Genomic DNA, 26,481 nt, shown 5'->3' with positions numbered 1-26,481 from the left:
ACCTACAAACACACCAGTCAGTTCACACTGGGGAGATGCTATTCATCTGCTCAGTTTGTGGGAATGGATTCACTGGGTCATCTCACTGGGTAATTCTCACTGGGGGGAGTCTGTTCGCCTGTTCAGATTGTGGGAAGGGATTTACGCTGCTTTAGTCATTTCAATTACTTGGATATCAGTGAGTTCCCACTGGGGAGATGTCGTTCACCTGTTCAGATTGTGGGAAGGGATTTCCTCAGTCACCTCACCTACTGTCACACAGATTAATTCTCACTGGGGGGAAGCTGTTCACCTGTTCAGATTGTGGGAAGGGATTTCCTCAGTAATCCCACCTAATGGCCACATCGCATCACTGGGCAAAGGAGGATTTTCACCTGCTGCTGTTCATCTTTAATGGAACTGGATTTTAAATTCTGGATCTGCAACATATAAATCAGTTTTATTTTAAACTCTCTCACAGGTACCTAGTGAATTTACAACTGTTGATTCTAGTGTACAGTAGGGAAACAAATCAGCCTGTGTTTTTGTTCCACAACAATGCCTTTAAATCCATCCTGCTGTTCACCTCTCACTCTCCCTATGCTGATGGGTTCCAAACAGTCACCACTCTGTGGGTGAAGAGGTTTCCTTTGAACATCCTGCATGACTTTCTGCAGACTGAAGAAGATGACGAGCTGACTGCAGTTATGTTTGACATGTTCTTTGTCCCTCAGATCTCTGGAACAAGGATGAACAACATTGGTAATTAACCTCTTCATTCCCTGCTCTTTTCGACGTTATGGGTAATTTTCACCACTGCTGAGTTGTTAGAACACGCCATTGTCCACTAAAGTCTGAAAGCGGAATGGAGAACCATTAGTTGGATGTTCAATGGACAATACAAATACCCGTGTCAGGGTGCCATTCTTTGACTGTAGCTCAGTGTTTAACACCAACATTCCCACAGTCCTGATCAATAAGCTCCAGAACCTGGGCCTCTGTACCTCCCTCTGCAACTGGATCCTCAACTTCTTAACCAGAAAACCACTATCTGTGCAGATTGGAAATAACATCTCCACCTCACTGACATTCAACACTGGTGCACCCTAGGGATGTGTTCTCAGCCCACTGCTCTGCACCCTCTACAGCCATGATTGTGCGGCTAGGCAGAGCTCAAATGCCACCTATAAATTTGCTGATGATACAGCCACTGTTAGCAGAATCTCAGGGGGTGACGGGAGGGTGTACAGGTACAAGATATACCAGCTAGTTGACAACCTTGCACTTAATGTTAGGAAGACCAAAGAGCTGATTGTGGACTTCAAGAAAGGTAAGACGAGGGAACACAAACCAGTCCTTATAGAGGAATCTGAAGTGGAGAGAGTGAGCAATTTCAAGTTCCTGGGTGTCAATATCTCTGAGGATCTAACCTGGTCCCAACATATTGATGCAGCTGTAAAGAAGACAAGACAGTGGCTATATTTCATTATGATTTTGCAGAGATTTGGTACGTCACCTAAAACACTTGCAAATTTCTACAGATGTACCATGGAGTGCATTCTAACTGGCTGCATTACCATCTGCTATGAGAGGGCTACCGCACAGGACTGAAGTAAGCTTCAGAGAGTTGTAAAATTAGTCAGCTCCATCATGGGGACTATCCACGACATCTTCAAGGAGGCATTGCCTCAAAAATGCAGCATCCATCATTAAGGACCCCATCACCCAGGACATGACCTCTTCTCATTGTTACCATCAGGAAGGAGGTACAGAAGCCTGACAGCATACACTCGATGATTCAGGAACAGTTCCTTCCCCTCTCCCATCCGATTTCTGAATAGACATTGAACCCCATGAACATTACCTCACTACTTTTTTTATTTCTGTTTTTGCATTACTTATTTAATTTAACTAATTAATATATATACTGTCAAAGGTTACAATGGGACATTGATAGGATGCAAAACTGGGCTGAGAAGTGGCAGATGGCGTTCAACCCAGCTAAGTGTGAGGTGGTTCATTTTGGTGGGTCAAATATGATGGCAGAATATAGTATTAATCTTGGCAGTGTGGAGGATCAGAGGGATCTTGGGGTCCGAGTCCATAGGATACTCAAAGCTGCTACGCAGGTTGACTCTGGTTAAGAAGGCCTTCATCAATCGTGGGATTAAGTTTTGGAGCCGAGAGGTAATGTTGCAGCTATATTGGACCCTGGTCAGACCCCACTTGGAGTACTGTGCTCAATTCTGATCACCTCACTGGACATTGAAACCATAGAAAGGGTGCAGAGGAGCTTTACAAGAACATTGCCTGGATTGGGGAGCATGCCTTATGAGAATAGGTTGAGTGAACTCGGCCTTTTCTCCTTGGAGCGGTGGAGGAAGAGAGGTGACCTGATAGAGGTGTACAAGATATTGAGAGATATTGATCATGTGGATAGTCACAGGCTTTCCCCCAGGGCTGAGATGGCTAGCACGAGAGGGCATAGTTTTAGGGTGCTTTGAAGTAGGTACAGAGGAGATGCCAGGGGTAAATTTTTACGCAGAGTGGTGAGTGCGTCGAATGGGCTGCTGGCGGCAGTGGTGGAGGCGGAAACGATAGGGTCTCTTAAGAGACTCCTGGATGGCTACATGGAGCTTAGAAAAATAGAGGGCCTAGGTAGTTCTAAGGTAGGTACAAGTTCGGCACAGCTTTATGGACAAAGGTCCTGTATTGTGCTATAGGTTTTCTCTGTTTCTATGTCTCTACTACAGCAATTTAATTTTTTTTCTTATTTTGTATTACATTGCACTGCTGCTGCAGATATAATAAATTTCGCGGCATATGCCAGTGATATTTAACCTGATTCTTATTGAGTTTGCATTAGGAAAGGGACTCTGGTATTGGAGAGGTTCTAGAAGAGACTCATGGGATTGAATCAGGAATTAAATGATTAGCCTAGGACTACCATCAAATGAGTCTTGGCCTGTACTGAGTGGAGTTTAGAAGAATTGGGATGGGGGGGTTGTAAGAGATCATTGAAACCTATCAAATATTAAAAGGCTTAGACAGAATGGATGTGGTGAGGATGTTTCCCATTGTGGGGCCATCTAAGACCAGAGGATGCAGCTTCAGAAGGATGTCCCTTTAGAAAAGAGATGAGGAGGAATTCTTCAGCCAGATGGTGGTGAATCTGTGGAATTTATTGCTACAGGCAGCTGTGGAAGCCAAGTCATTGGGAATATTAAAGCCAAAGTTGATAGGTTCTTGATTAGTCTGGGCATCAAAGGGTAGAGGGAGCGTGGTGTTAATCAGCCATGATGGAAGTTAGAAGCTGCTTTGTTGGTCTGAATGGCCTCATTCAGTTCCTTTGTCTTATGGTTCTACAGACCACACAGAATAATGAATCAGCATGGATTCGATGGGCCAAAGGGTGTGTTTTTGTGCTGCAGCACTCTATGACTCAACACGCTGCCAGCCAGCCCTATCCAGACTTAACCCCGATACTCCCACCACATAACAGCAACTGTGCCAAGCCCTGATTTCACCGCCACCGCACCCGCGATCTCAAGCCCTTACCCTTGCTGTGCTCAGTTCTGCACCCCAACAGCCTTGGTTGCGTGGAAAGAAAGAAACTGGACGGACACACTTTAAAGGCATTGCCCACTGGTCAGAAACTCCTTGCAGCAGTTGAGCATGGAGTTGTACTTGCATGAGAACCGCTGTTGAGAGGATGGCTAAAGCAAATGTCTGGACAGTATGGGGATCGAACCCATGACCTTTGCGTTATTAGTACCACGCTGTGAACAGCTGAGCTAACTATCCTATAAATTTGCAGTGTATCTGCTGTTGGCCTGCCAATGAACAAACTGGTCTGAGTGCACCTTGCCAAGCTCTTGAACGGTAAAGGGCCTGTTTGGCCGCAAGAAGCAGCTGCCACTTTTGGAGTGTCCTGGTTGGAAGGGAAAGACAGATAAAGGGGAATGCAGATTGCACAAGTGTGGTTGGACAAATAAGACGGCAGGCCACAGACGCAAGGAAGTTGCTTCGTATGTGGGAGTTTGTGCATTTGTATCTTACTGCCTGCTTGTTTGCTTGTCTGGGAGTGTGAGCAATTGCACAGAATACAGGAAAAATGATTTATTGTTAGAAAAAAAGGACAGGGATGGAAAGATAAGAGAATCTTGGATATCTGTCGAGGTGACGAATTTAGTCAAGAAGAAAAAGGAAAACTATGTAAAGCTTCGGAAGTTATGATCAAACAAAGTACATGGGGATTGGAAACAAGACACAAAAGATCTAATTAGGAAAACCAGGAGGGGCCATGACAAGTCCTTGGCAAGTAGGATTAAGGTGACTTCCAAGGCATTCTATACATACGTCAAGAGTAAGAGGATAACTCCGGAGATGGTGGGACCACTCAAGGATAAAGGGGGAAACATTTGCTTGGATGTGCAGAATGTGAGTGTGGTACTTTGCTTCAGTATTTGCTAAGGAAAAGGATACACAGGACCATGAGATCAATGTCTAGTGTATAAATATTTTAGGGTATTTAGAGGTCAAGGAGGAGGAAGTGTTGGGCCTCCTAATGTATATTAACGTGGATAAGTCCTCAGGACCTGATTAGATTTACCCAAGATTATTGAAGGAGGCAAAAGAGGGGTTTTGACCAGTATCTTTGTATCTTCTTTTGGCACAGTTGAGGTCCCAGAGGACTAGTAGGTGGCGAAAGAAGGAACAAGGGAATATCGTGGGAACTTCTGACTGGTGGGTCTCATACTAGATGCCGGGAAATTGCTGGAGAAAATTCTTAGGGAGAGCCAGCACAGCTCTGTGCAGGGCAGGTCATGCCTTACCAATTTGAGTTTTTTGATAAGGCAACGAGGGAGCTTATTTGAGCTGGGGATCTGTAATCAGTGGTGCTCCACAGGAATTCGTGCTGGGAACTCTGCTGTTTGTGATACATATAAATGAAAGTGTAGATGGATGGGTTATTAAGTTTGTGGACAATACCAAGATTAGTGGAGTTACAGAGAGTGTAGAAGACTAGTAAAGAATACAGCACAACATAGATCAGTTGCAGATATGGGCAAAGAGATGGCCTGTGGTGTTTAACCCAGATAAATGTGAGGTGTTGCACCTTGATAGGGCAAATGCAAAGGGACAGAACGCTGTTAAGGCCAATATCGTTAACAGCGTTGTTGAGCAAAGAGATCCTGGGATCCACGTTCATAGCTCCGTGAAAGTGATTACACAGCTTGATGGGGTGGTTAAGAAGGTTGATGGAATGCTTGCTTTTATTAGTCGAGGCATTGAGTTGAAAAGTCAAGAGGTTATGTTGCAACTTTATGAAACTCTGGTTAGGTCATATCTGGAGTATTGCATATAGTTCTGGTCGTCCCACTATCGGAAGGATGTTGAGGCTTTGGAGAGGGCACAGGATGCTGCCTGGTTGAAAGGGCATATGCTACCTTGAGAGGCTGAATAAACGGGTGTTTTCTCTGGAGCACTGGAAGCTTAGGGGAGATCTGATAGTGGTTTGTATGATTATGTGTGGTATAGACGAAGTAGACAGAGCATGCATTGAAGGTGAGAGGAAGCATGTTCAGAGGAGATGTGAGGGGTAATTTTTTTTTTTACTCAAGAGTGGTGGATACCTGGAATGCAGTGCCTGGTATGGTGGTAGAGGAAAATAAATTAGAGGCTTTTAAGAGAGGTTTAGATAGGCACATGAATATGAAGAAGATGAAGGGATATGGACATTGTACAGGTGGGAAGGATTAATGTTTGATTTGCTTTTTAGCTGGTTCAGTACAACATCGTGGGCCATAGGGCCTGTTCCTGTGCTCTACTCTTCCACGTTCTATATCCTTCTTGCTGTTGTTTATAACTCCAGCTGGCTGCTGCGCATTTACCTTGCCACCGCCCCGTCACACTTGACATATCTATCTGTCCCTGTCTTTCCCCTTCATCCCACTTTACTCTATCTTGTGGTTTGGCTGTGCCAAAATTGCAAGGTTTCCCATGTAGATATTTAAAATGTCCTGTGCCTCGGCTAGGGTGCCAGTTGATTGGAGGATAGCCATTATCCTTCTATTATTTAAGAAAGATTGTAAGAATAAGGTGGGAAATTAGAAATCTGTGAGCCTGACGTCAGTAGTGGGTAAGGGATAGGGATAGGACTTAAGTATTTGGATAGACAGGGACTAGTTAGTGACAGTCAACATGGCTTTGGGCATGGTAGGTCGTGCCTAACTAGGAAAGTCATGTAGGAAAGGCAGTGGATGTTGTCTACATGGACTTTAGCCAGGCAAGGTCCCACATGGGAGGCTGGTCTGGAAGGTTCAGTCGCATGGCAATCAGGAAGAGGTCCTAAATTGGATTCCACATTGACTTTGCGGCAGAAGGCAGAGAGCAGATGGTTGCCTCTCTGACTTAAGGTTTGTGACTCGTGGTGTTCCACAGGGATTAGTGCTGGGTACGCTGTGGTTTGTCATGTATATCATATTTGCCAAATTTGCAGGTGACACCAAGACGGGGGGTGTAGTGGACAGTGAGCAAGGTTATCAAAGCTTGCAGCGGAATCTGATCCAGATGTAAAAATGGGAGGAAAAATGGCGGATGGAATTCAGTGTAGTCAAGAATGAGCTGTTGGACTTCGGGAGGACAAATCAAAGTGGACTAAGACAATGAATGTTTGGGCACTGAGGAGTGTTGTAGAACAGAGGGACCTGGGAATACAGATCCATAATTACTTGAAAGTGGAGTCATATGTAGATGGGGTCAGAGAGAGAGCTTTTGGCACATTGACCTTCATAAATCAAAGCATTGTGCAGAGGAATTGGCATGCTATGCTGAAGTTGTATAAGATGGTGGTTGGGTCTAATTCGGAGCAATCTGCAAAATTTACAAGGATGTTTGCAGGATCCGAGGACCAAAGCTATAGGGAAAGGTTAAATTGGTTAGGAGACCTGGTGGTGGTGGTTGAAAGCAGTACGTATACAAAATCCTGAGGCCTGGGATGTTGGGTAGTGCATCTTTTTGGGCTGGAAGGGCCTGTTCCACACTGTATCTCTAAATTAAATGAAGTATTGCGGTCCCAACACAGACTCCTGCAGAATACCATGAGTCATAGGCAGCTGACCAGTAAAGGCCCTCTTTATTCCCAGTCTTGGCCTCCTGCCAGTTAGTCAATCTTCTGCCTATGCTGGTATCTTTCCTGTAATACCATGGGGTCTTATCTTGTTAAGCTGCCTCATGTGCAGCACCTTGCCAAAGGCATTCTGAAAATCCAAGCAAATGCCAGCCACTGATTTTGCCTTGTCTATCCTGCCTGGTATGTTCTCAAATAATTCCAGCAGATGTGCTAGGCAAGTTTTCTCCTTAAGGAAACCATGTTGATTTTGGCCTATTTTATCCTGTGCCTCCAACAGGGCCGGACTTTAGGCAGGGCTAGGCTGGGCTGCAGCCCAGGGGCCCAAGCTGCAGGGGGGCCCAAAATAGGTAGCTATCATCATGGTGGACAAAACAAAAAATACGAGGTTGGAGCACAGAAAAGTAAAAAGAAACAAGAAAATGAGGACCTTGGGAAGCATTAAAAAGGACATTGAAATTGACAGAATTTTTAAAATCTGTTCTCAATGATGCAGCAATACCATCGCTCTTGTCACAGTCTGAGACCGGTGGACAAACGGAGACTTGTTCAACAGCTAGCGCTAGCACCAGCGTTAGCACAGGAGCACCATCCTTGCCGCAGTCAGCAGCTAATGTTGAAGAGGCAGAGAGCATGACTTTGGGATCCCCAACCACAGAGGCCTCTGAACAACCAAGTGGGACCACCATTAATGTTAACGTGACCGCTACTGTGGATCCTTACAGCACTGATCCTGCTCACTGGGGAAATGAAACGTTAGATGATTCAGTCCAAGCGTACTGGGCTAAGAAAAGGCCGGAGTCCTGCCAGAATAAGGAAGTGGATATCAAAGCTTTGGAACGAGTATACAAACGGCAGAGACGTTTTTTCTGCAAATTTCACTTCAAATGCAAGCTCGTAAATTGTGAGTACATATCAAGGCAATGGCTCTTATATTCCCCTTCCACCGGCTGTGCGTTTTGTTTTGCATGCCGCATCTTCAGTGATGGTATTGTACTTGATGGTATTGTACTTGACCAATGCCTTGGTTCACAGCTTTGATATTTAGACCAGTACGACCTTTGCTCTTGTTCTTGCCTTTTTTTGCCTAGTACAGCATCGTTTTACGGTGTCCGCAGGGGCCCATCAAGGTCTCCAGCCCCACTAAATCCGGTCCTGTCTGTAGACCTGTTGCTGCAGTAGGCAAAATGGAGCGGATCCAAGTCGCCACTCAGACAGGAGCTGATATGCTTCAACACCAGCCTCTCAAAACACCATCCATGTGGATTTATATTCAAACTATGTATAAATTATACAACCTTGAGATTTGTCTACTTACAGGCAGCCACAAAAACAAAAAATGCAAACGAACCCAATTTTAAAAAAAGACCAACACCCAATGTGGGGAGAGAAGTGGGGGGGAAAGAAACAAAAAGTGAATCATGCAAACAATAAACAAGTATCAGTATTCAGAATGAATTGAGTCCATAACCCCAAAGCCCGGAGTATGCACATAGTCTCAGTCCATCATACGGGTGGATAAATTGCCGTGAAGCTTGCGGACATGAAGCCCAAAGCAGCCAGAGCAGAGCTTCCAGCCCTTGCTTGACCTTTCCAAATTGGCAAGGCACTTAGATGGGTCAATCCTTGCTCCCAGTTTACATCCATGAGCTCTGAAACAAGTCCGCTTCAACTTTCTCTACTCCACTCACTCCAGCTTCGTCTCTAAAGTTCCAACCACTTCTCTCCAACTTCTCCTGGAACATGCCTCGGTCTCTCTCCAGCTCCATCTCATACCCACATGCCTCGACCCTTGGATCAGCCTCATCTTTGCTTGCTTCTTCATTGTTTCCGGTGATCGTTTACAATCTTCCATGAAAAAAGTGTTAATAACAAAGTATTTCATCAAATTCTTTGCTTTGAAAACCATCAATAAGCTGTCACCCACCTTCTGTGGTGCTACCTTAAACTGGAACAGCCGGAGGACATCCATGTGGTCACGGTGAGGACATATAAGCAACATTGGGAATGGAGCCCAGTCGATGATCACACTGTAAAATGATTGCAGTTAATCCACATGGTCATGTGGAGAACATACAAAAGTCCTCACAGACAACGTTGGGAATGGAAGCCCGATCGATCATCACACATGTAAAGTGATTGCATTAACTGCTACACTACCCTGCACTCTTTTGCTCTTACTTTACTTGCTGACTCTCTTCGGCTTCACCTTTCCCTTCATCTATCAGAACTATCCAATGTCATTTTGTCCTCCTGATTTCCCCAACGTGTACTCCTCTATCTGTTATACTCTTCATGGGATTCATAATCCATTTCATGCCCTTTCCTGATCATATTCTCAACAATCAAGGTTCCCTAATCCTACCATCCTGCCCCTTACTTCAGCAGTGCCATCTCATTTGTCGGATGTCCCTTTTCCTGCAAGCAGATATCAGTCAAAAAGCCATCGACATTTGCTGTCTATCGAACAGGACAGCAGAGGAACACGGGTCCTTCAGTCCACGATGTCTGTGACAAACATGATGCCAAATTGAACTAACATTCTTCTGTCTGTACATGAACCATACCCCTCCACATGCACATATACTCTGTGTATTTAACATTCTCTTAAACACCACTTTCATTTCTGTTTCCACAACTATGGAAAGCTTGTTACAGGTAACTGCTATTTCACTGCCCATCACCCTGAAACTTATTTCCTTCACTGTAAGTGCATATACTCTCAGATTATGGTTTTTTAATTTGTGGATCAGTTCTATATTTCTCCATAATTCTATTAAAACTAATAGACTTATGGTCACTGAACCCAATGTGATCCCTCACTGTCACTTATGTCACTTGCCTACTTTCATTTCCCAATAGGAGATCCACTCTAGACCTCTCATCTGCAAACTGTTTCTGAAAACTTTCTGGCAACATTTGGCAAATTCTGTCCCATCCAAATACTATGGCAGTCCCAGTCAATATGAGGAACACTGAAATCACCTGTAATAGCAACCCTATTGTTCCGTCAGTTCTCTGTTATTCCCTACATATTTGTTCCTCTAATTCATGCTGATTACTGGGAGTTTATAAAACATTCCCATCAAAATGATCACCTCACATCCTTTATATTTCTAACTTCCACAAAGAGTCTCACCAGACCATCCTTCAGGAATATCCTATTTAAATATTGACTTCACCCTGATCCAAAACACAACTGCCCCTCTTCTCTCATCTCTACCTCCATCATATCTGTTTTATCTCTACCCTGGAACAGTGAGTTTCTAGTTCTGTCCCTGTCTCACCATATTTCTATCATGACTCCAATAACGCAATTGCTGCGAGATGCTCCCAACCGTGTCAGCTTCCAAGAATTAAATACTCTGACTGTCCAGGGTATAGATTGCTGGTGCTGCCTTTTTAAGGGCTTAGGACATTCCCGTTAATTGATAGTCATGTTTTGGGCGCTCAGAATTGAGTACTTAAGGAACACCTGAACATACGTTTAGTGCTGTTATCGGCTGGTTGGGCTCTTTTGAGAAATCCCGTGGATTTTGTGGCTCGGAGGAGTGGTGGTTGATGGCGCTGAATGTGAATGGTGTAGGAATGTTGGGGAATAGAGTAGGTTCAGGTGGGGGTGGAGAATATGGAAAAGGAACCACAAATGGAGGGTTGGGATGAGTGCAGGTTGGCGGGAGGAGGTTGGAATAATGTTGAATCTAGATTTGGAAAACAGGAAAAGAAATATAATGTTGGAATGATTTCAAGTGATGGAGAAGAGGGGCTGGATATGGGGGGTGGGAGAAAGAAAGAATACTTTAAGGTATTGTTTAAGCTTGATGCAGAACTGCCTTCTTTCAATCCTGTTAAGTAATCTACAGAATTAAAATTGGCCATAGGGAATATAGATTGTGCTTGTACTTTAAGAGGAGGTAACGGGGTAATCGTTTGTAAGGATAGTATCTATGTTGCCCAATGAAAACAGAGGTATCAGGGATGTTATAACAGGTGTTCCGGTGGAGAATTCGATACAAGAGGTTAAATCTCATTTATTGGGAGGCAAGGTTAAGGGGGCAAAGAGATTGCAAACAGTCAGAAATGGGGAAAGGATGGATGGTTTATCTGTATTGATATATTTTTGAGGTGAAGCTCCCTGATAAAGTTTGGGGTATGTTACTTGTAATGTACGAGCTTATATTCCACCTTCACTTAGATATTACAAATATCAGAGGTTTGGGCATATTGCAGCGGTATGTCGTGGTAAACTTATGACCAATCTACGACCTCATCGGGAATGCCTTCTGACTGAATGTGATGTAGACAACATCCACTGCCCTGCCTTCATCAACTTTCTGGGTAACTTCCTCAAAAAATTATAAGGTTGGTTTGACCCGACCTCCAATGTCACATTCAAAAGATCGATGGTATTCAAGTACTGGTGAACTGTCATGCAGAGAAGAACTGCTGAGCTATTGTATTTGAGACTGCTGAACACAAATCCTTAGCCTTTTCTACACAGAGGTTTTAAAAAGGGAACAATGTACGAAGAACACAATTTCAGATGAGATATTTTTAGTCTCCAAGGTGACTTCCATCTTTCCTGTAGGTAGCTGACCAAAACTGCATGATACTCCAAATTAGGCATCACCAACATCTTGTACAACTTCAATGTAACATCACATCTCCAGTACTCAATACTTTGATTTATGAAGGTTACAATCAGGCTCCACACAAGTTTAGAGAACAAATCCTCATCTTACATCTGGTTACAGTTCAAACATCTGGACTCAGCATCAAGTTCCCTGACTGTCCACTTATCTGTATCATAATGAGATAATCTTCCCCATCACCTGTCTGTGATTTGGTTCAGTGTGTCTGTCCATTGCTGTAGCATAACAGTTCTGGTCATATCCCACTGCCCTGCAGGAAATTTGTGGTATTTCACAGCTGCTTAGGGAGATGGTCTGATCACTGTGACCCTGAGGTGATGATGGTTGTGAATTCAGCAAAGGCAATGTCAATGGATGTGAAGGGTGGGTGATTAGACTTCCTCGTTGGAAGTCATTAATATGTGGAACATTTGCGGTGTGAATGCCATAGGTCACTTGATACCCAAAGCAGAGATGTTTGTTATCGTTATAAACCTAGACAGAATAGAAGGAACAACAGTCTCACCTTGCAGAAGAATCCAGAACCAGATGACGTCCAACAAAAGTGATCTCTTAAAGAACCAAAAGACACAAGGAGTTTTAAACACAAAATAACCTGCAGATGTTGGGATCAAAGTAACACTCACAACATGCTGGAGGAACTCAGCAGGTCGGGCAGCATCCGTGGAAACAATGAGTCGATGTTTCGGGCTGGAACCCTTCGTCAGGACTGTAGGGGGAAAGGGCAGAGGCCCTATAAAGAAGGTGGGGGAGGGTGGGAAGGAGAAGGCTGGTAGGTCCAGTTGAAAAACCAGTAATTTGAAAGACAGAGGGGTGGGGGCGGGGAAGCAGGGAGGTGATAGGCAGGAAAGGTGAAGAAGGAACAGGGGAAAACACAATGGGTAGTAGAAGGAGGCGGAACCATGAGGGAGGTGATAGGCAGCTGGGGGAGGGGGCAGAGTGAAATAGGGATAGAGGGGAAGGGAATTACCGGAAGTTGGAGAATTCTATGTTCATACCAAGGGGCTGGAGACTACCTAGACGGTATATGAGGTGTTGCTCCTCCAACCTGAGTTTAGCCTTATCATGGCAGCAGAGGAGGCCATGTATGGACACAAGGAGTTTGTTTATCCCATGCAGCTCTAATTGACAGTTTAATTCACCAGAAGTTGGACCCAGTTCTTTCCTGTAGGCCTCAGTCTCAACTATTCCTATTATCTACCAGGGTATGAACATCAGCTGGTTCAGGATATCAGATCTGATCTCAATGTTCCACTTCAGTTGGTGGAAAATCAAGAACAAGATCTCAGCTCTGTCTGGGAGTTCAATCACATCCATTCCTGGAGCCTTTTTCCCAATGAATTCATACACACCTTGTGACACAACTTTAAACTCCCAGTGCATGTGTACTCGATTCACAGTGATAGTAAATTCTGAAGCTCAGAGATTTCTGGGTAAGAACAGAGCCATTGGAAGTGTTTACAAGAATTGCCTTCACTCTGCCAAATGACACCAGTCTATGTTATGAGAACTCAGTAGCCAGTTTAACACAATAAGCACTGTACTCAATGTCAACAGGCATTATGTCAACAAAGCCAATCCAATTGTTTTTCTGTCAATCAGCTTCCAAATGTTGCTCTAGTATTCATTGCCACGGACCCCCTGTTTTATTTCCCTGCTCCCTATCATATGCTCTTACACCTACCACTGAACAGAGCCCAAAGCTCTGTGCTCTGCTGACCAGTTTCTGGTTTCTAACCCTGCTCCATTGAACATCGAACTAATGGTTCTCCATTCTGCTTTCAGACTTTAGAGGACAGTGCTGTATTCTAACAACTCAGCTGTGTGAGATACAGTCCTTTTGAAGCAGTGAAAATGACCCAATCCATTCAAAAGAGCAGGGAATAATGAGAGAGTTATATGGATGTACCCTTGTAATAATGATCAGAGAGGTGCAGAGAGAATCTGTATTTCCCAACAAGTAACCTTTATTGTCTCAACTGAAAAGCACCTGGGTTCACAAATTAATTAACTGTGTGCACTCTGACTAGAATTCCCTGACCCTCCACGAACAGTCAATGAAGAGAAAAGGTATTACACAGCAAAGGAGTCTACGCTGACCAGGCGTTCCTTGTGATCCTCATCTCCACGTGTCTGTGGGGTCTTCCTCAGCCATGATGGTTGGACTCTGGTTGCTGGAGTGTTATCACCATTATATATTTGGATCTCCTGACTCTTATTGTGTTCATCATCAGTTGAACTGATGGATCTTCATCCCCATGGCTCAAGATCACCTAACCTACTGTTGTAAGTGCAGGGAAAGGGAGGACCCAAATGCAGAATGCAAGCACGTCCTGAAGCGTTAACAGAATAGAGTTTATTAATAGTTACTAGAAAGGTTGGGAAGCAAGGGTTGATCAGAGTGAAATCCAGGAGAGAGAGCTAAACAGAAGCGGGAAGAAGCAGGCTGATTTATACTTCAGCGTCAAATTGCTGCTGTAGGTACGGCATAGCCGCGAACCCTATGCAGTGCCTACACGGTTCCCTACACCACAGCCTGACGCGCACCTCTCCCAAAATGTAAATACGCATCGCCGCAACACAGACCGCAACAACTGTGATTGGTCCGCTTGGTAGCATCGCATTTCCTCCTACACTGAAATAGATTCCCATTGGACGTCTGAAGGGCAGGAAGGAACTCTGGCTGCAATGCTTTCCATAAAGCTTTACAGACCTCCAAAATTATGGAGGACCCTGTGCTTGACGCCAGTTTGTAGCTAGCTGCTACAGCCTGTTGACCTCCACCTGAAGCTAAAACTCGAATGGTAATTGCCAGTCTCTGAGTATACTGTGTGTACACTGATGCGAAATAAATGGTTGGAGATTCAACACAAAGAAACTCAACACAGTGGCACAGAAACCCCACCACCAACTAGCATTTTGGCGGTGAATTGCCGACCAATGCAGACATACCAACACACAAGTATAAATGCTTACACGGCGTAGGCTACTATGCAGAAGCATAAATCAGCCTTTAGACACAAGACGCAGTATGCTGAGAGACAGGATTCCTTACTTCAAAGTAGGGGCAAACGGCCGGACCTACTCAGTGGAGGCAAGGACACGAAGAGACAAAACCACACAACGATAGACAGTTCTTTTAACTTGACATGAAATGGCTCCAAGAAGCGACGAGCTCACCACTCAGCCCGGGAACTAAAGACAACAACTAGTGCCTCACTCTGGCAGGTTAACTTGACGGACCCACTCCAGTGAGGCTGAGGCAACATAGGAGGCTTGCATAGGCGAGGAGAGTCGACTTACTGGAATTCACGCCGGCAATGTAACTTGGCTCGTTCCAACAAGATGGCTTGTCGCACTTGCTTCGGTGACGATCTAGCCCTGAGCAGCTGAAAACCCAAAACTGTATAGTGCTGGTTCAGCTGAGAATCAAGTACCTTTAATTACATAGCCCGAGAAACACAGAGAAACAATGAATAAAGGAGAACAAGGAGTAAATGGTCCCAATCGTGACACAAACAAAGGAAATTTAAAGGGAATCAGGGAATTGCCGATCAGGACCGTGACACCTACCTGGGTCAACTTCTTACTGGTTCTAGTCCAGGGCTACACCCAATGTTGTTCCATGCTTTCTCCCTCCTCCCACCCCAGCCTTCTGAATATGTGTCTTTCAACTCTGACTGGTCCAAACCAGTTAAACTAGGTGGCTCAGGCACTCAGTCTAATGAGATTATAGATTGCTTTTTTGGTAGGTATGGCACTTTACATAATAAATAGCAGCTCATCTGAGAATGGTCTCAGGTTTAGCAGGTCATTATCTGAAGCTCCTCGTCTCCACATCCAATTGCTGTGATTAGATTACCCCAGAGCAAGAATCAGTTCGGAGTTCACAAAATGAGGGAAACAAAGACAATTGGTTCATCTGCGTCCCCCTGTTCTCGATTCATCTGAATCCACTGATTTGTAAACTGCTGTTCCTTCTGGCCAAGATCTCCCTACTCTTGATCAAAAGATATTTACCTTAGGATCCTTTCCTCCTCTCATTCAGTTGGCTTCCAAGGAACCCCAGTTGGTGTGCAACATTTACATTCTATAAATTATACTAACACTTATTTCCTAAATTTACACACTTCATAGTCTCTACTGTTTCATGAAAATATTATCCTAGGTTTCGCATTATTTCAGCCTTCACCTTCTCAGTTGATATCAGTGTACATACAATTTGTATTACAGCAGCATGCAATACTATTCTTACCCACAGATGTATTTCAACATTTGTTCCCCAATTCCAAAACTTACTCCAAAAGGCTAGCTCCCACAATATTTCATTTGCCTTACCAGCATGTGTTTTAATTATTTTAGTGTGTTTAGTCTATTGGTGGATCATCTCCCTCGCCCCCTCCACAACACTTGTCCAGATTGCAGTCAAGTGAGGAACTAGTGGCAACTCAGTAACAATCTAGTCCCACAGATATTGATCCGCATCAGAGCATTGGATCTTGATGTTCTCCTTCATTACTGTCTCCTGCTGGCTGAGGCAAAGTTTATCCTCCAATGGCCAGATCTAATGTCGCATTCCCAGTGGCAACATAGTGACTTTCCAAACGGCATACAGCTTTGTATCACTTGTGTCCACTGTTGCTGTATAATGTCTGTCCATCAATGCATATTGTAAGAAAGACAGATTATTCACAGGCAAAGTAGACAATGAACAGTTTTCTTGAGAACTGAAACCACAATTTGTAAGTTTCTGTTTTGTCATTTCTTCCGGACAGGACCAGTGGCCTCTTGATAAATCTATCCCTTTCCCAGTACCATTCCTAACAATAGCATGTGTTGGTGGGGAACAGAAGGATATCCATGCAGACCCATTCTTCTAGCTGCTCATCCGATACCCAGTTTGGTACTTCATGTGCATCAAGTTATAATAAATTAGTGCCAATCATGGTAGAAACCAACTAGTATTTGTAGCACAGATCTCAGCTTTATGCATTTTCTTAGACATTAGGTCTATGCGGTCAATAATCATATTTGTTGTATCTTGAAGGGGCTTCAGAAATTTAACCACATCCAGAGTTAGCTGGGATACATTTCAACCTATCAGGATACTTTGTACCTAATCTTTATAATTTTCTCCAGTAATATCTCATATTTTCTGCTGGAGAGACTGTATCTGGCTTTCTAATTCTGCTATATCTAGGATGATGACTCTCGCTATCCCTTCTACTTTTGACGGACTCAAATTCACTGATGCCTAGTTATCCTCCAAAAAGGTGAGTAAATAATTGCTTCATTGTTGGTGAGCACCATTATTTCAGTGAGATTAAAAATTACCTGCAAATGCTGGTACCCTGGTACTGAAGTGACAAATTCCACATATCTTCTAACACTAACCCTTTGTATTACACTGGTTATCAGTACATTTAGGCTCTGGTGTAGTTTCCATCCTTGAGGGTGTGAGGTAGAGATTTTTCTAATTTTAAAAACCTGGAATGGGCCTGGGCCCTGACAGAAACTCTTTCCCATCTCCTTTAGGGCTTTCTCCATTCTACTCTCCCAGTGTATTATATTCTCCTGTGGACAGTTTATAATAATAGAAGCAACCCTTGAGAAACACTTGGAATGGCCAGCCCAGTCATCATACCTCTTGTATAGCTCACTACACCACTCAAAATTCTCTTGAGTGTGATCCCATGGAACTGTAATCTTACCATGGCCATCATTACCTGAAGGCTGCTCAGTAATCGGACCTAAAGACCGATTTATGATTATCCCCTCTAGGATACTGAATAATGCCACTTCTTGAATTTTACCACATAGGAATTGTAGCTTTGTACCTGCTGGAATACCTAAGGTTTTGTCAAGCCTTCTACCCCAGTAAAATGCAAATTCGAGTCCTCCATTTCTCCTTTGTTGGTCCACATTACCTGTATCCATTGAGTAGATTTGTTTTTGTTCACTGAGTGTTCTCGAAGCAATGACCTCACCATTGATATGTTTGTGGAATAGCTCTGGAGCAAGACTGGCCATGGCTCCAGTCATGGTTAATTCCATTGCAACAAAATACATTTTTCTCTCCATGTTGAATTAAACCTGTAACACACAATGGTAATTTCTCTTCTTATTTCAAGTTTAAATCTTAAGTTATTTTATGTCTAATTTTCGATTTGTTTTTCTATACCATCCAATCTGGACTCCCAATTGTCTTTGGACTCAAGGTGTCCATTTTTCTTCACCCAACTTAATTTCAAGATAAGAGAGACAAGCACTAGCACATTTTCCTTTTCCTTTTTTTTGACAGAACTCCCCCAGTTCTCAGGATGAGTTAACTGAAAATCACCTCTTGCTGGGACCTGTCCCCATCTTCTTGGAAAAGTTGTTCCATCCTGAAGTCTCCCAAATCAGGGCTACATCAATTGTTATGTACCAATGGTCATAACATTCCCGTTTCTCGCCCACCCATTTCAACTGGTTTACATGGTACCAACCCACTTTTATATGGAGAAGTCAGTACTTTGTACACTGAAGGACTTACTTTGTCTATAATGTCATAGACCCCTGCAAACCTTGGATTTAAAAATGAGGTGGTTTGGTGTCGTTGAATTATCACTCATTGTCCTGGGCTTAATACTAGGAGACTGACTTTTGAGTCACAGTAGGCTTTACTTTTTTACTACTTTTTTTTCCTGTTTGGTGGGCTGCCACATAATTAGGCTCTTTCGCTGTCTCTACCAATTGTTGTACCCACTTTTCCAACACAACCCCATCAATTTCGTATTCTGACAAATCTAATCCTAACAACTCCTCCAATCCTTTTATTTTTATTTTTAAAAATCCTTTTGATACATAATCTTCTACAGCTTTAAAGTAGTACAAGATTTCAGCAAATTGATATACATAGTTAATAAAGCTGAGGAAAAAAACTTATCAAAAAGAATAATATATGATAATGAAAAAAAATTTTTAGAAAGAAAAGAAGGAAAAAGAGAACCCCAACTACTAAAAGAAAAAAAACCCCAGTAACTACAAGAGAAAGAAAAAGAAAAAAGAAAAAAGAGAGAAAAAAAAACTATTAGGAACCAACTCCCAGAGCAATACGTCTTACAATCATCTATATATATAAAGAAGAAAAATCATCAACCGCCAATTCACATTTATATAAAATAAGAATTGGAAGGAAACAATATAAGTTAATTAAAATTAAGTGATAATATTTGGCAGAAGAGCCCCATCTTCTCTCAAAATGGAATCCAGGATCAAAAGTTCTACTTCTAATTTTTCCAAGCTAAGACATAACATTACTTGTAAAAACCATTGTAATGTAGGGACAGAGGTATCTTTCCATTTCATCAAAACAGCCCTTCTTGCCAACAGTGTGACAAATGCAATTACATGTTGGTCTGAAGATGAAATGCCCTGAATATGATATGGAACTATTCCAAAGAAGACAGTCAATGTATTAGGTTGTAAATTAATTTTCAGAGCTTTAGAATTTGTAGAAAATTCAGATTTCCAAAAAGATTTTAATGAAGAACATGACCAGAACATATGTGAACAAAGTGTCTACTTCATTTTTACACCTATCACAATAGTTGTCTATGTTAGGAAATATTTTGGATCGTCTCTCCTTCGTTAAATAATAACGAACAATTTTGAATTGAATTAAACAGTGATTGTCACATATCGAAGAGGAATTGAACACTTTCAAAACTTGCAACCAATCTTCATTAACAAAGGTCATGTTAAGTTCTCTCTCCCAATCTTGTTTAATATTTAGTGAGAGGTTATCTTTTTGTAGTAAGAATAAATTATAAATTCTGCCAATGAAACCTCTCACTAAAGGATTCATATTTAAAATAGTAGCCAACAAATCAGATTCTTGCATATATGGAAACTTAGATATTTTTGTAAAAAATGTCTAACCTGAAAATATCGCAGGAAGTGTGTCTGAGAGAGAGAATATTTGTGAATTAACTCTTCAAAAGTCATCAATCGACCATCACAATATAAATCTGCAAAAGAACAGATCCCGTTATTTCTCCATAAGAGAAACATGGGATCAGTTATTGATGGTTTAAACAAAAAATTTCGATATGAAGATCTAGACAATTTAAATTGTTTAAAATTTCAAAAGTTGCAAAAATTGAAATCAAATCCGTAAGGACTGTTTCATAACAGGGTAGTCTGGAATCTTAGCAAGTTGTAAAGGTAATGGACCTCCTAATAATTAGGTTAAAATAATTGTTTGATAGCTTTTAATTCCAAATCAATCCAAGCTGGTTTTTGTCTCTTGCCTCCAATCCTTTTATATCCTTTCCAGTCATGAGCTTATAAGGGGTGTAACCTGTTGAAGATGCCTCTGTATTCCTTATCATCATCAGGGCATAAGGCAAAACTACCTGCCATGTTGCTGCACCATTTTTTGCAATTATATTTTTTAGTGTTCGATTCATCCTTTCCACAATTCCACTGGACTGTGGTCTACAGGGTATATGAAATCTCTGCTTGATCCCTTAAACTGCCATGACATCATCTTGCATTATCTGGGCTATGAAATATATGCCTTGATCCCCAGCGAGTGAATATCCTTTCCAATAAGATTTTTACAGAGCCTTTGCTGTGTTTCTCTTAGCTGGGAAAGCATCCCCCACTTCACAAAGGTCTCTATTATTACCAAAATATACTTGTACCCCCCTGGGGTGGACAGTTAGGGACAACTTAATCTATCTGGAAATTAGTCCAAGGCCCTTCTACTGGTCTGGTGTATTGGAGGGCTCCTTTCTTTACGTTTCTGTCAGGATTATATGGTGCACAGATCAAGCACTTCTTGACATACTGCCCCATGTCATCCTTCATCTTAGGGTACCAGCACACTTCCGATATCTTTTCCAGAGTGCTTTTGCACCCCTGATGTCCCCATAGATGATATAGGACTACTTCATCTTTAACAAACACTCCCTTGTTGTCTTTCTATATTTTAGACCCTGCTCTTTCTATTAATTGTTTGAATTCTTTATCTTTTTTCTGGTCCTTGGTTAAATCCATAATCTGTCATTCCTTCTGCCTCCCAATCTCACCAATGTAAAGTGCTCCCTTTGGTAGGATGTTGGTGAGAGTTCCTTAGCAAAATTAAAACATTCATAATTATCAAATCCATTATCTAGTGGCTTCATCTGTGAAATCATACCAATTAATATCTCCAAATTCACCTTCCTCCCCTCTTTCAGATCCGAAAGCACATATTATTCCTCGCTGCACAGCAGGTTGGTCCTGCAGCTTTTGTATCTGCTTTAAACACTTTGCATGATCGCCAGTGTTACTCTTTCTTCCCTGTGCTGATTTCCTCAATCACATTCATTGCCATCTTCAAATCTTTAACCTATCTTAGTCAGCTCCTACTTTATGCCGATTTTCTAATATTTCCTGTTGTAACCTATCTCACTTGGCTTCTGCTTTATGCCAACATTCGTTTTCTGTTTCTAATCTGTGCAGTTCTGCCTTAGCATTCTGTGGTAATTGTATCAGATCCTCAATTCAACAGCCAACTGTGACTGGTTTTAGTAGTTGTTTAAACTTTTTGCCTGACAGCTTTCTTGGGCAATTTTCCAAAGGATATACCCAGTAGTTTTCCTTTCGTAGCCAGGATGACAAACCATCCCTCATATTTTAGCCAGTTCCTCAACACAAATTTCGAGAGCAACCCCTTCCAATCAAAACAATCCAAGTCCTTCGAACTTGCAGATTTTCCTGAAATCTTCATTCGGGTTAGTAACTGCTAACTACCTATCTCCATGGCCCGACTTGAACAAAAAGAAAGATTTATCATCAAACCGCCAACAGGGATGCCAATTTTGTTATACGGATCTTGTAATAATGATCATTATTACATGATCAGAGAGGCAGACAGAATCTGTATTTACCAACAAGTAACCTTTATTGTCTCAACTAAAGAACACGTGGGTTCACAAACTAGCTAACTGTGGATATCCACTAGAATTCCCTGACCCTCCATGAACAGTTAATGAAGAAAAAAGAAATTACCCAGTAAAGGAGTCTACGTTGGGCAGGTGTTCCTTGCGGTCCCCATCTCCACGTGTCTGTATGGTCCTCCTCATCCGTGATGGTTGGTCTCTAGTTGCTGGTGTTACGTAACAGCAGCAGTAGATCACAAATTGAGTCCGGTTTTGATGTTAAACCACTATATTTATTAACATCTACTCAAAAATATAGAAAATTGAACAAACTACTATCTTAAACAGAACCTAACAGTGTTATGCATCTGTAGCTCCCAAACAGTCAAGCTTATTAACAGTTCTTAACAAATCTTACTCAAGCACAGTCTGAGAATGGCAATTTAGAAAGTTCCAGTAATCCGCAAGGTAGGTGAGAGGAGAAACTTGTAAATTCACAATGCAACGAAGAGGCGATCACAAAGTCTTCAAAAGGGTCCACGCTGGGTAAACGAAGTAACAGTCACCAAAGATCTTATCCGTCAAGTCGTTCCGAAATCCACATAGAGATATCACATGGTGACAGTCACAGACTATCTCTTAGCACGAGTGGTTACCATATAACATACCTGAAACCATACAAGGGTTAACAAAAGTGGTTGCCACAAAATATTCTAATGAATCCACATATAGATCATACGAAGTGACAGTCTCATCTCCAAAATGCACAGTGTGCTGCTGATTAACCCAATCCTTTGGGCATGGGTAAGTATCAGACTTCACCCTTTTCGGTAGCGAGCCGTTCCCTGACAGCTCGAATTCCACAGTCTTAACACTCTCGCTCTTTCCTTCGAAATGAAAGACTCCAGCAATCTGTCCGCATGTCTTTTTATACTGACATCATGTGTCATAAAGTGACACTCTCAGAAAACGAAACTGTGAACTCACAGAAAATGAAACTATGGACACGTCACACTGGAGAGTTATCACCATTATGTATTTGAAGCTCCAGACTATTACAGTTTCCCTCATCAGTTGAACTAATGGATTTCCATCCGATTGGCTCAAGGTCAGCTGACCTACTTTGGTCACCTTCTTACTGGCTCTGGTACAGGGCTACAACCAATATTGTTCCATGGTTCCTACCCCTATCTTTGTGTATTTGTGTCTTTTAACTCTGACTGGTCCAAACCAGTTAAACAAGGTAACCCAGACACATTATTACAGATTGCTTCTTTGGTAGGACTGGCACTTTACATAATAAATAGCTACTTGTCTGAGAATGATCTCAGGTTCAGCAGGTCATCACTTGAACCTCCTTATGTCCACATTCAATTGCTCTGATTAGATTATCCCCAAGCAAGTATCAGTTCAGAGTTCACAAAATGGGGGGAAACAAAGACATTTGGATTGTCTGCTACTTCTGTCCTGATTCATCTGAATCCACTGATTTGTAGACTGTTGTTCTTTTTGTCTACTTCCACTGTCCCTGATTCATTCAAATCCAATAATTTGTAGACTGTATTCCCTTCTGGCCAACAAGGATATTCTTCCCCAGACAAGAGATCTGAGAGAGAAACATAACTGCAGTCAGCTTGTCTTCTTCTTCAGTCTGTAGAAAGTCACGCAGGAAATTCAAGGGAAACCTCTTCACCCACAGTGAAGACTGTCTGGAACCCATCACCAAAGGGAAATTCAGAGGTGAACAGCAGGATAGATTTAAAAGGATTATCATGGAGCAGAAACACTGGAAGGGTCGAGCTCAGTGGTCCCCAACCTCCAGGCCACAGGCCGATACCAGGCCGCGAAGCATGCAGGGGTGCAGCGGTAGCCTGAACGCACCCAGCACATCTTCAAGAAAAAAGCAGAAATAAACAAGCTAATGAATTAGGGGCCACCTGGCACGTAAATGTCGGCCCAGGTCAGAGGCAATCGTTGATTTCACTTGCTCTACACAATTGTACCTTATTGATTACCTTGTTTATTTCGGCTTTTTTCTTAAAGATGTGCTGGGTGCGTTCCGGCCACCGCTGCACCCCTGCTTGCCTTCTGGCCCGATATTGGTCTGTGGTCCGGAGGTTAGGGACCACTGGTCTAGTTGGACTGAGTTGACTTCTTACTACACATGGGGTGAGTTGTAAATTCAGCAACTACCTGAGGCAAAGCTTAAAATAGAGACTTCCACCTGCGGCTGGATGGACTAATACATAAATTTTGCAACTGCCTTTAATTCCTCCTTTTCCCCAGTTTAAACCTTGAATTTTAAAATTTTATTTCTCAGATCTTAGAGGGAAATAGTTGTCATTATGTCATATCCTTTAAGAAGTGGAAAGCTGCCTTTTGAATCCAGCAATGGAAAGGGAAAAACTTTGAAAGAAAACTCAGAAGATATGCCTGACTGGGCTGAGCATTTGGAATGTGCGTTGATGGCTCTCGACAACAAAATAGACAATAACACTTCTGAGTTGAAGTCGTTCCGACATAGTTTTCAGACTATTGAGGAAAACATTATTTCCTTGAATACTGAGTTTAAAGAATCGAAACGTCAGATTGTGGATATTTCAACCTGCTTGGAACAAGCTCAACGTAAAATTGTCGATTTAGAGGCGAAGTTTCGTCGGAATAATATACGAATTATCAGACTCAAGGAAGGTTCTGAGAGTGGGAATTTATTGGACTCTTTTGCCAATTTGTTTCAATCTTTGTTTCCAGATATTCTCCCTCAACCTCCCGATATTGAAAGAGCTCATAGAATTTTCATATCAAATTCTCAGACTTCAGGCAAACCTCAGCCTATTTTGGTCAACTTTCTTCGCTTTAAAGTTAAAGACCAAATCATAAAATGTGCAAGGAAACAAGAGAGTTTTTAAATTTAACGGTTCCGAGATCCGTTTTTACTAAGTTTATCCACGGGAAATTATGGAATAGCGGATCAAATTTGCCCCAGCGATGAAAATTGCTCATGCAAAGGGATTTTTTCCATTGCTTTGCTACCCCACTAGATTAAAATTATTTCCTAAAGATTCTACACCACGTGTGTTTTCAGATCCCCAAGCGGCATTGGACTTTGTTAACTCTGTCGTGGAGTCGGCTGACGCTTGAAGGATATTTGGGTTGCTGAATAATTTTCTGAAAGAAAACAGGCTTTGAAGATTTTTGATATGCTGAAGATTTCCTTTGATCGATGAACTATTTAAACAAGAGGTGAACTTCTTGGTTTGACTAATGAATGACTTTTTTGAAGTCTGTTTGGTATATGGAGTGAGCTAACACAGTGGACAGATTATTAACTGGTTTGATTATCTGCTTCTTTCTTCCTTTTCTTTTATTAATTAAGTGATAGCTTTCATAGTTTATATAGACTTTTGCTTATATAGTGAGGAGTGTTTGGAATAGATAATTAGCTTTAGTTTTAAGCTAAAGGAATAATGGTGTCTTTTTCTTGTTAGAGAATGTATTGTTTAGGTTTAATAGCGTTGTTTTGACGCCTCTGAAGACTGTTTTTGCATTCCTATTTTATTTTCAGTAATTAACTATAAACATCTTTTTTCTGCATCTCTGCTGAGCTTCTTATCTTAGGGTCATGTGATTTCTTCGTAAAGGGGAGGGAGGGGATTTGGGAGAAAAGCTTTTAAATCACTATTTATATTGAGCCGTACGCGGAGTTCTGCTTTTCTCTTCTCTTTGGGGAGGTATTCCTGCTTTTTCCTTCCTTTTTGCCGGATTTCTACCTTTTGGGGTGGGGGGAGGATTCGGTTTTTTTTGCATTTTGGGATTTATTATAGGATTTCTTTTTCAGGTTTTTCCCCATCATGGAGCTCCGGAGCATGCGTGTTTTCTATATGGTTCTATTTATCACCGCCATCTTTGATTAGCCCACGATGGTATGCGTGTATTTTCATGTTTAAAACAATATACTATGGTTATTAAACAGATAAACGTTATTAGTTGGAACGTACGTGGCTGGAATCACCCTATTAAGCAAAAGAAGACTTTTAAAATTATTAATCGATTCCTGCCCGGTATAATTTTTGTTCAAGAAACGCATATCAGAATGGGCGATCAAAATAGATTTTTTAAAACGTGGAAGGGCCTTCAATATCATGCTACTTGTCAAAATAAAACAAAGAGAGTATCTATTTTATTAAAGCTAATATTGTATTTATCCAAGAAGATCTCGTCTCAGCAAAGGTAGATTTTTAATTATTAAAGGAACAATTTGTAACAGAAAATTGTTTTGGTTAATCTATATGGACCTAATGTAGATGATCCTTTTTTTAAAAATGTATTTGGTTTATTACCAGATTTAAATGAATATATGTTGCTGATGGGAGGTGACTTCAGCGGTTGTTTAAACCCTTTGATTGACAAGAGTTCAACCAATCAGCAGCTTCCGTGGTGTTCAGCGTCATTTATTAATTCCTTTTAAATTGATTATGGTTTGATAGAAATGTGGAGAAATCTACATCCTAATGATAGAGATTATTCTTTTTATTCACATGTCCATAACAAATACTCGCGAATTGATTATTTTATAGCTGATTTCCGATTTTTGTCCAAAGTCCAGAAATGTGACTATGATGCTATTGCTGTCTTGGATCATGCATCTTTATGCTTAACTTTTGAATTGAATGATGTTAGTAATGTAAACTTGCCTTGGCGTTTTCCAGAAAACTTATTACAAAGTTTGGACTTTGTCAAATTTATAGAGATTCAAATAATAGACTTTTTTCTTTTTAATAACACAGAAGATATGTCGAAATTGATT

The 26,481-nt window shown here is 41.8% G+C and overlaps 1 long non-coding RNA gene across 1 annotated transcript; it reads right to left on the bottom strand.

Moving 5' to 3' along the window:
- Positions 1-433: 433 nt before the first annotated feature.
- Positions 434-23,249, bottom strand: LOC134359628 (uncharacterized). Its single transcript, XR_010021155.1, has 4 exons — positions 21,805-23,249; positions 19,687-19,775; positions 17,691-17,856; positions 434-833 (listed from the first exon to the last, which is right to left on the bottom strand). It is a non-coding gene; the product is annotated as an uncharacterized LOC134359628 (long non-coding RNA).
- Between the last annotated feature and the right edge of the window lie 3,232 nt (positions 23,250-26,481).

Source organism: Mobula hypostoma, chromosome 2 (assembly GCF_963921235.1).
Source record: "Mobula hypostoma chromosome 2, sMobHyp1.1, whole genome shotgun sequence".
NCBI lineage: Eukaryota > Metazoa > Chordata > Chondrichthyes > Myliobatiformes > Myliobatidae > Mobula > Mobula hypostoma.
The sequence above is the reverse complement of the archived record's forward strand: the minus strand, read 5'-3'. Positions and strand labels throughout refer to the sequence as shown.